The 10,310-nt window shown below is 44.9% G+C and overlaps 1 protein-coding gene across 4 annotated transcripts in view; it reads left to right on the top strand.

Moving 5' to 3' along the window:
- The first annotated feature begins 683 nt into the window (after positions 1-683).
- Positions 684-10,310, top strand: part of LOC131929427 (interferon regulatory factor 1) — a 34,501-nt gene continuing 24,874 nt past the window's right edge. For 2 of the 4 annotated variants that reach the window (XM_059285626.1, XM_059285623.1), the window contains exon 1: positions 684-806. The gene's annotated coding sequence lies outside the window, so the exon portion shown is untranslated. Of the gene's footprint in view, positions 807-3,585; positions 3,878-10,310 lie in introns of those variants that run through there. The other 2 variants (XM_059285625.1, XM_059285624.1) reach the window with 2 other exon arrangements.

Genomic DNA, 10,310 nt, shown 5'->3' with positions numbered 1-10,310 from the left:
AGTCTATTTTTAGACAAATCAGCAGCATTTTTTTTTCTTTGCCTTGTAGCTACTAGCTGCTGGTCTAGAGTCTAGAAGATGAAGTAGATAAGATCTTGATCAAATGACGTGGATTGAATGATTTTTTTTTTTCTTTTCTGATCAACACCTAATGTTTACGTTCAGAGTTTCTTTCCCGAACGAAATGAAATTTATATAGAAAATATATACTTTTAACAGTGTCCGCCCCCCCCCCCCCCCCCCCCGAAGAAAAGAAAAAAGTCTGGAAGAAACACTGTTTACGTTTCAAACTACAATATTACATTACAGCAAAATAAACAAATATTAAAAAAACCGACGGAATAACTGTTAATAGGCCTATTTGTTTTAAATTAATAAACAATTTCAATACAATCTATGAGCACCTTGAAATTTTGAAAATAAACATTGTTATATATTTACTGTTTATTGTGAGTTATAACAGGTAAATATTCCAATCAGGAATACCAGAAATTATATTTTTGTAAGGCTCTTCTCAATGTACCATTGACAGACTGTGAGTACGAGACACGACGTCTGCGCAGGTGAGCCGGTGAGGTCAGTCTGATCGGCTGCATCCAGCTTCTCCGAACCTCACCACTTCCCGGAAGAGCGCGGTGAAGCGTCTGAACACTAGCCACCAGATTAATTCCGTACTTCGGCCTACTATGCGGCGGTGTAACCGGGAGTAAAACCTACTGTTTATTATTGAGGCTAACTGTTTGACTCTGCACCGTTCGAGCATTTGTTTACGTGCTAGACGCGGCTATTTTGTCTTCAACTGTTTGGTGAGTAGGTTGTTTTATTTATGTTAACGTAAAAATGGTGCTTATTGTCAGGTGTTTTCTTGTTTGTTTATGAAAAAAATGGTAGAATATGTATCAACGAGGTACCTTATTTTTTTTTTCTCTCCATAATCCAGTGCACGGTTTATCTATCTACGACAGCATTTTTAAAAATCGCTTTAATACTTTCAGTTTAGTGTGTAGGCCTAGTAGTAGATCTATAATTATATAATAATCTAGATCTAGATCTAGATATAAACTCTAGATCTAAATACCTGGAGCTATGCATAACAAATTTAGTAGTGAAATGTCATATTACTGCTGATTAGATAGCTAGCCTACTACGGTACGAAATTGTATGTGTTCTTTGGACACTTAGTTTTAGCCGTAATTTTTGTTCATGTATTATGAAATTTTTAAATTACAAACTATATCTAATGCACTTGCTTTTCCACCGCATTGTTTATTTAGACTAGATTGATAGCCTATTTCGTTGTGTTTTTTTTTTTGTTGTTTTTTTTTGTTAAATTTATTTTAAAGGGTTAAAGCCGTTGATCGATCAGAATTGTAGATAATTATGGCTGGTATAGTAGTGTAGCAGCAAATGCTAGTGTTGTATGGCTTAGTTCTAATGTTATATCTACACCGTGTCTCGGGCTACTAACCCCTCTTTACCCCACCCCAACCCCTCCGCTTTGAATAAATCTGTTAAGTACCAAGCACATCATAGCCGCACTGATCCAACGTAGGGCAGACACACCACAAATATTATCTCAGAAGCATACTTTGTCTCATCTAAAATCAGGCTCTTATCTATTTAAAAAAAAAACACGCACACTCTGTTATGACAGGGGACGACCTTTGAACTGGTAGTTACTAAGGGAAGTGATTCAAAATCAGCTGTTGAAACAATAGTTTTAATCCAGTTAAAGGGGGATGATCTGGTGTCTCTCATCTTGACACATAGTTTTAAATGTCGTGGGTTTTCTTTCCAACTACATATGACAAACATTTTATGAGTGTGTGTATTTGACATATATATATATATATATATATATATATATATATATATATATATATATATATATATATATATATATATATATATATTTCTGTCTGTCTGTCTGTCTGTCTGTCTGTCTGTCTGTCTGTCTGTCTGTCTGTCTGTCGGTCTGTCCGTCTGTCTGTCCGTCTGTCTGTGTGTCTGTCTGTCTATCTGTCTGCCAGCCCTAATCACTTACCTAAACGAGCGTGTTCAGTTCAAAACACCAACCCATACCCCACACCACACCCCAACCAAATACCCCATCACCATACCCCAACCAAATACCCCATCGACATACCCCACCCATCTCTCCCAACCCACCAATTGTAAACAAATCTTTCAACACAAGTTTTAAAACCGCCCCTCTCTGATTAAGTTGTAATAGCTTGTATAATGAACCGCCTGTTGTAAAGTTATCCGGTTAATCTTGTGTCCGTAACTTTCCGCAAACGGAAATTTTTCCACTAAGTACCGCTTCCGTTATACTTTCCCCTTCCGTCCGCCTTTGATCAAATAATCTCCCATCTCTCCTGCTGTCTAAACTCCAAAGTCGGCGCTATCGTCACTGATGATTCGGGGTTTGTTAATGCTTCCATCACTAAAAGACATACAATCGATGTTTTTGGCTGCTAGCTTGGATGTTTCAAGTTCGGATCTCGGTCCGGCCGTGTGACTGTAGGACACAGCTCTGATGAGTACCTGGCAAAAGTTGGGGATAGTTGGGCGTTGTACTGACCACAGGGTTCAAAAACTGTATACAAGTGTAGAATAATAGAAGATCATACTGCGTGCAAATTGTGCTTTTTACTTTCTCGTATATACGTAGTATAGAGAAAGTCTTGTAATCGTGCAAAAAAAAAAATCGAGATTTTTACAAATCTCGACGTTTTACACCTCACTGATACGGAAAAACATAATTTTGCAATCTTGTCCGTATGTCTGTGTGTCTGTCTGTGTGTCTGTGTGTCTGTGTGTCTGTCTGTCCGTGTGTAAACACGATAACTTGAGTACCGTTACAGCTACGTTGATGAAATTTCATATATAAGTATTTTATCGAAATCGTAGATCCGTATCAACTTTTGAGTACCACTTCCGGTTATCGGAAATCGCTCAAAAGTTGATACGGATCTACGATTTTGATAAAATACTTATATATGAAATTTCATCAACCTAGCTGTAACGGTACTCAAGTTATCGTGTTTACACACGGACAGACACACACACAGACACACACACACACAGACATACGGACAAGATTGCAAAATTATGTTTTTCCGTATCAGTGAGGTGTAAAACGTCGAGATTTGTAAAAATCTCGATTTTTTTTTTTGCACGATTACAATACTTTCTCTATACTACGTATATACGAGAAAGTAAAAAGTATGTATTGGAGCAGAAACCCTGTTGACGACTGACTCGTCTCGTGAATTTAATTACCAGCTACTGTAGGAGTATTTGCACCCAGATTGGGTAGCCATTCTTATATCTTCACACCAAAACAACAATAATGCCCTAATTTCTCGGCGGCTCCCTCTCTGTCTTTGTTCCTCCCACTCCCTCGCCCCCCCCCCCATTGGGTAACCATTGTTATATCTTCACACCAAAACAACAATAATGCACCCCCTCCCCCATCCGTCGACCCCCCGTCCCCAACCGCAGAACTCGTAACGCTGACTAATCTCAACGCTCCAACGAACTTCGTATCTAAAGAGTCTACCGTAACCGGAACTTTTGAGACAGCAAAGAGACGGCAACACGAGTTGAAGGAAGTTAAACCTTATATGTTTCTGTTCTCTCGCTGGGCAATACATAACTAATACATGTCTTGTTGTATAAAGGTTTAACAGAATTAAAATTCTGACATTGTCAGCTCGGTGTTTCTCAAGGTTAGACTTCCTGATTTGTGCTTCAAAGTTTAAACATTCATTACTTTTTGTTTTGTTTTATTGATTGCAACTGGCCGGTAGTTTCCAATTATCTGTGAGTGGATTTGCTTGTTCTGGGGTTTTACTTCTAGGTGCAAGAACAGGTGATTGATTTTTTACTTTCTTTAATTCATACAGGACAAGGTTTGTGTAACTAAGAGATTGTTTTTATAAAAATGTGCTGTGATTCATCCTCCGTTGTGACATGCAATTTTGCATTTAACGAGTTGTTTTTTTTTTAATTAAATCAACTCTTTAGTTTAAATGCTAATAATTGAATATGCACAAAAATTGTATATCCTTTTAATAAATTTGTTATGATTTTTTAAAATATCCGTGTGCGCTACATCACGTGACGTTAATTTTCCGTGTGCGCTACCCATTCACGTGACGATTTTCCGTGTGCGCTACCCATTTACGTGACAATTTTCATTGTGCGCTACATCACGAGACGTTAATTTTCCTTGTGCGCTACCCCGTCACGCTGACGTTCCGTTAGAGTCGGTCAAATTAAAAAAAAATAACATCAATCATCCGATCTAGTTGCATCCCTTTATAGCTATTTTAACGTGTGGTGTTATCAGATGAATCAGATATCTCTACTCTAACGTCTGGCAAGCAGATGTTCTCTGAATACTTTGTCACATCAAATTCTTTACAATACAACCCCCTCCCCCTCCCCTCTAGCCACCCCCTCCCCATGCATACACTGCAAACACATATTTACTTTGAGACAGCTGTAAATAAATCCTTGAGCTATCTGTCCCGTTGAGAAAGATACAATGATTGACGTACTCACACAAAACTAAACAGCGTTTAAATCGAACAGGGTCTTCCTGGTTGGGTAGATTGTTTAAAAAATCTTTGATATTAAGGCGGGGGGGGGGGGGTCATGCTGGAATGTGTGAGTCGGGTTGGGAGGGTTGTCACGTGAGAGGTGTTGTCATGCTTGGTGAGGGTTGAGTTCAGGATGGGTTGGGTGGGAGTGGTTGTTATAAAACCATGAATAAATAGAAAACATCCTAGAGACTTTTGAAGATAGCGACTGTAAAGTATAATCATAATCATTATTTTATTAATAATGGTTGATGTTGTAGAAGTAGCAGTTGTAGTTGTAGTATAAAATATGTTTATGTAATTATTTCTTCGCCGCCCTCCCCATCATCGCAGGGCGTATACCAGATCCACGGTGGACTTGGTGGAGGTTTAGTGGAGGTTGAGTGGAGGTTTGGATATCGTTTTGTACATGGTGGAGCAAATATTGCGCTTGACGTTCTTGCGTGACGTCACTCATGTGTGACTTGAAATTAAATCAGGCCTCAATGCTAAAAATAAAGACCGGCCTTGAGTGCCCTTGACTCTGAGAATGTATGAAAAGATTTAAACGCTCGAAAATCAGGCTATTGAGTCAACCAGGCGTGACGTTCAGCCCGTGACGTCCCAGGTGCTCAAATAACGATCACAGTTACGTGAACTAAGACAGCGGTAAACTGACGAATATTTTTTCACGACATCTGCCTCCAAAAATCCATCATTTGTGGTGACTGCTCTTACAGCTGTCCATAATGGGGGACCATTGAGCTACTTGGTGGGGGCGATTTAAACTTCCACAGCAAGGGGGGTGGGCACTGGTTAAAATATATATAATTTCTATATAAATTATATTTTAATTTTTTTTGTCCTGGTGGAGAGGTGGGGCGGGGGGGGGGGGGGGTTGGAGTGGACCTGCAGTGCTTCCCACCCCTAGAGATGTCTGAAAGAAATACTGCTCGAGAACAAGTAGTACTATGTAGATGCCGTCGTTATCATTTGAAGTGTTCATTGTTTGCTCTTTATTTTATTTTAACCGCGGCAGTTCTGTTGTCTATGTAGACATCAGATAAGTGTTATATATATATATATATATATATATATATATATATATATATATATATATATATATATATATATATACCAGGTATGTCCAGGTATAACAGATTAAACAGTTATCTCTGGTGCATTTAATTTTTTTTTCAAATAAGGAAGTTTTTAAACTAACGAAACGCACGATCAATCATCTGCTGTAACATAATTTTAAAAAAAAACCAACTACGGGTTCACGAAATAAATGTTTGTCACGGTCTAATGACTATGAGGGAAACGCCTTAATGAACACGGTATAGACGGTATTCACGGAGTCAGTTGTAACGAATGCGTGAATGAATGCATTGCACATAAAACATGCATGCATGTTATACCTGGACATACCTGATATGTCGTCATACGTGGGCATTTACTTTCAAACCTGCTAAAACCCATGGTGAAATGAACTGTTTGTCTTTGTGCTTGGTCGTTAGTTTGTTGTCTAGTTGGTTGTTTTAACGCCAGGTGATGTGTATGTTTAATTGCCTTTATGTCAGGTTAATCGACTGGTTAACTACCTGGTTTAACGCCTGGCTAACTGCTTGGTTAAGTTTTTTTAAATCAACTCAACTGGAGCGTGCAACATTTTAATTATTTATCCGTGTTAAATGCTTTGTTAGGTAAAATGTTTTGTGGTGTAGTGTGGTGAAATATTATGTTTGTTAATGTGGTAAAATATAGTGTGTATATGGGGGAGTGGGGATCAGTGTTTCTTCCAGAATTTTTTCTCCGGGGGGGGGGGGGGGGGGGCGGAAGAGATGCCTGGAAGAAACTCTGGGGGGGGGAGGGGGGATTACGTGAAAATATCAGACAGATGGGCCAGAGAGCTTGATTACACTAACCAAGGTGAACTTGAAGTTAAAGAAAAACACCCAACCGTAAATTTAAAGCCGCTAGATATGGACTCTTCTAGCTTTACTCTCGTTGGGGCCTGACTACAATAATATGTGGTGCAGATGTCATTTGGTGCACTTTAACCGTAGCTCGATTAAGGCAGGCAGCGATTTAGATTTAGCATACAGGGAAAATAAAATAATCTAAAGGCTTGCGCGGTGCTATTGGGGTCCTATTGCGAGACATAAAGAACTTATAGAGTCAACAGCTTTTATACTGATAAGTCAGGAGGGGGTGGTGACATGTGGGTCGTGATAGGTGAATCTGTGGGTGTAACAGGTGAGTGTGTGGGGCGTGACAGGTGAGTGTGTGGTGTGACAGGTGAGTGTGTAGGGTGTGACAGGTGAGTGTGTGGGGCGTGACAGGTGATTGTGGTGTGACAGGTGAGTGTGTGGTGTGACAGGTGAGTGTGTGGTGTGACAGGTGATTGTGGTGTGACAGGTGAGTGTGTGGTGTGACAGGTGAGTGTGTGGGGCGTGACAGGTGATTGTGGTGTGACAGGTGAGTGTGTGGTGTGACAGGTGAGTGTGTGGTGTGACAGGTGAGTGTGTGGGGTGTGACAGGTGAGTGTGTGGTGTGACAGGTGAGTGTGTGGGGTGTGACAGGTGAGTGTGTGGGGTGTGACAGGTGAGTGTGTGGGGTGTGACAGGTGAGTGTGTGGGGTGTGACAGGTGAGTATGTGTGGTGTGACAGGTGAGTGTGTGGGGTGTGACAGGTGAGTGTGGTGTGACAGGTGAGTGTGTGGGTGTGACAGGTGAGTGTGTGGGGTGTGACAGGTGAGTGTGTGGGGTGTGACAGGTGAGTGTGGTGTGACAGGTGAGTGTGTGGGGTGTGACAGGTGATTGTGTGGGGTGTGACAGGTGAGTGTGTGGTGTGACAGGTGAGTGTGTGGGGTGTGACAGGTGATTGTGGTGTGACAGGTGAGTGTGTGGTGTGACAGGTGAGTCTGTGGGATGTGACAGGTGAGTGTGGTGTGACAGGTGAGTGTGTGGTGTGTGACAGGTGATTGTGGTGTGACAGGTGAGTGTGGGGTGTGACAGGTGAGTCTGTGGGGTGACAGGTGAGTGTGTGGGTGTGACAGGTGAGTGTGGTGTGTGACAGGTGAGTGGGGTGTGACAGGTGAGTGTGTGGGGTGTGACAGGTGATTGTGGTGTGACAGGTGAGTGTGGGGTGTGACAGGTGAGTCTGTGGGGTGACAGGTGAGTGTGTGGGTGTGACAGGTGAGTGTGTGGTGTGACAGGTGAGTGTGTGGGTGTGATAGGTGAGTGTGTGGGTGTGACAGGTGAGTGTGGTGTGACAGGTGAGTGTGTGGGTGTGACAGGTGAGTGTGTGGGTGTGACAGGTGAGTGTGGGGTGTGACAGGTGAGTGTGTGGTGTGACAGGTGAGTGTGTGGGTGTGATAGGTGAGTGTGTGGGTGTGACAGGTGAGTGTGGTGTGACAGGTGAGTGTGGTGTGACAGGTGAGTGTGTGGGTGTGACAGGTGAGTGTGTGGTGTGACAGGTGATTGTGGTGTGACAGGTGAGTGTGGTGTGACAGGTGAGTGTGTGGGGTGTGACAGGTGAGTGTGTGGTGTGACAGGTGAGTGTGTGGGTGTGACAGGTGAGTGTGGTGTGTGACAGGTGAGTGTGGGGTGTGACAGGTGAGTCTGTGGGGTGTGACAAGTGAGTGTGGTGTGACAGGTGAGTGTGGTGTGACAGGTGAGTGTGTGGGTGTGACAGGTGAGTGTGTGGGGTGTGACAGGTGAGTGTGGTGTGACAGGTGAGTGTGTGGGTGTGACAGGTGAGTGTGGTGTGTGACAGGTGAGTGTGGGGTGTGACAGGTGAGTCTGTGGGGTGTGACAGGTGAGTGTGTGGTGTGACAGGTGAGTGTGGTGTGACAGGTGAGTGTGTGGGTGTGACAGGTGAGTGTGTGGTGTGACAGGTGAGTGTGTGGGTGTGACAGGTGAGTGTGTGGGTGTGACAGGTGAGTGTGGGGTGTGACAGGTAAGTGTGTGGTGTGACAGGTGAGTGTGTGGGTGTGATAGGTGAGTGTGTGGGTGTGACAGGTGAGTTTGGTGTGACAGGTGAGTGTGGTGTGTAACAGGTGAGTCTGTGGGGTGTGACAGGTGAGTGTGTGGGGTGTGACAGGTGAGTGTGGTGTGACAGGTGAGTGTGTGTGGTGTGACAGGTGAGTGTGGTGTGACAGGTGAGTGTGGTGTGACAGGTGAGTGTGGTGTGTGACAGGTGAGTCTGTGGGGTGTGACAGGTGAGTGTGGGGTGTGACAGGTGAGTCTGTGGGGTGTGACAGGTGAGTGTGTGGGGTGTGACAGGTGAGTGTGTTGTGTGACAGGTGAGTCTGTGGGATGTGACAGGTGAGTGTGTGGGGTGTGACAGGTGAGTCTGTGGTGTGACAGGTGAGTCTGTGGGGTGTGACAGGTGAGTGTGGTGTGACAGGTGAGTGTGGTGTGACAGGTGAGTGTGTGGGGTGTGACCGGTGAGTGTGTGGTGTGACAGGTGAGTGTATGGGGTGTGACAGGTGAGTGTGTGGGGTGTGACAGGTGAGTGTGTGGGGTGTGACAGGTGAGTGTGTGGGGTGTGACAGGTGAGTGTGGGGTGTGACCGGTGAGTGTGTGGTGTGACAGGTGAGTGTGTGGGGTGTGACAGGTGAGTGTGTGGGGTGTGACAGGTGGGTGTGACAGGTGAGTGTGGTGTGACAGGTGAGTGTGGTGTGACAGGTGAGTGTGTGTGGTGTGACAAGTGAGTGTGGTGTGACAGGTGAGTGTGGTGTGACAGGTGAGTGTGGTGTGTGACAGGTGAGTCTGTGGGGTGTGACAGGTGAGTGTGGGGTGTGACAGGTGAGTCTGTGGGGTGTGACAGGTGAGTGTGTGGGGTGTGACAGGTGAGTGTGGTGTGTGACAGGTGAGTCTGTGGGATGTGACAGGTGAGTGTGTGGGGTGTGACAGGTGAGTCTGTGGTGTGACAGGTGAGTCTGTGGGGTGTGACAGGTGAGTGTGGTGTGACAGGTGAGTGTGGTGTGACAGGTGAGTGTGTGGGGTGTGACAGGTGAGTGTGTGGGGTGTGACAGGTGAGTGTGTGGGGTGTGACAGGTGAGTGTGGGGTGTGACCGGTGAGTGTGTGGTGTGACAGGTGAGTGTGTGGGGTGTGACAGGTGAGTGTGTGGGGTGTGACAGGTGGGTGTGACAGGTGAGTGTGGTGTGACAGGTGAGTATGGTGTGACAGGTGAGTGTGTGGTGTGACAGGTGAGTCTGTGGGGTGTGACAGGGGAGTGTGGTGTGACAGGTGAGTGTGGTGTGACAGGTGAGTGTGTGGGGTGTGACAGGTGAGTGTGTGGGTGTGACAGGTGAGTGTGTGGGTGTGACAGGTGAGTGTGTGGGTGTGACAGGTGAGTGTGTGGGTGTGACAGGTGAGTGTGTGTGGTGTGACAGGTGAGTGTGTGGGTGTGACAGGTGAGTGTGTGGGGTGTGACAGGTGAGTGTGTGGGTGTGACAGGTGAGTGTGTGGGGTGTGACAGGTGAGTGTGTGGGGTGTGACAGGTGAGTGTGTGGGGTGTGACAGGTGAGTGTGTGTTGTGTGACAGGTGAGTGTGTGGGGTGTGACAGGTGAGTATGTGTGGTGTGACAGGTGAGTGTGTGGGGTGTGACAGGTGAGTGTGTGTGGTGTGACAGGTGAATGTAGTATGACAGGTGAGTGTGTGACGGGTGAGTGGGGTGTGACAGGTGAGTATGTGTGGTGTGACAGGTG

The sequence above is a fragment of the Physella acuta genome, unplaced genomic scaffold (genome assembly GCF_028476545.2).
Source record: "Physella acuta isolate Inbredline_101_S28 unplaced genomic scaffold, ASM2847654v3 ptg001627l, whole genome shotgun sequence".
Lineage (NCBI taxonomy): Eukaryota > Metazoa > Mollusca > Gastropoda > Physidae > Physella > Physella acuta.
This window is presented reverse-complemented; position numbering and strand designations above follow the sequence as displayed.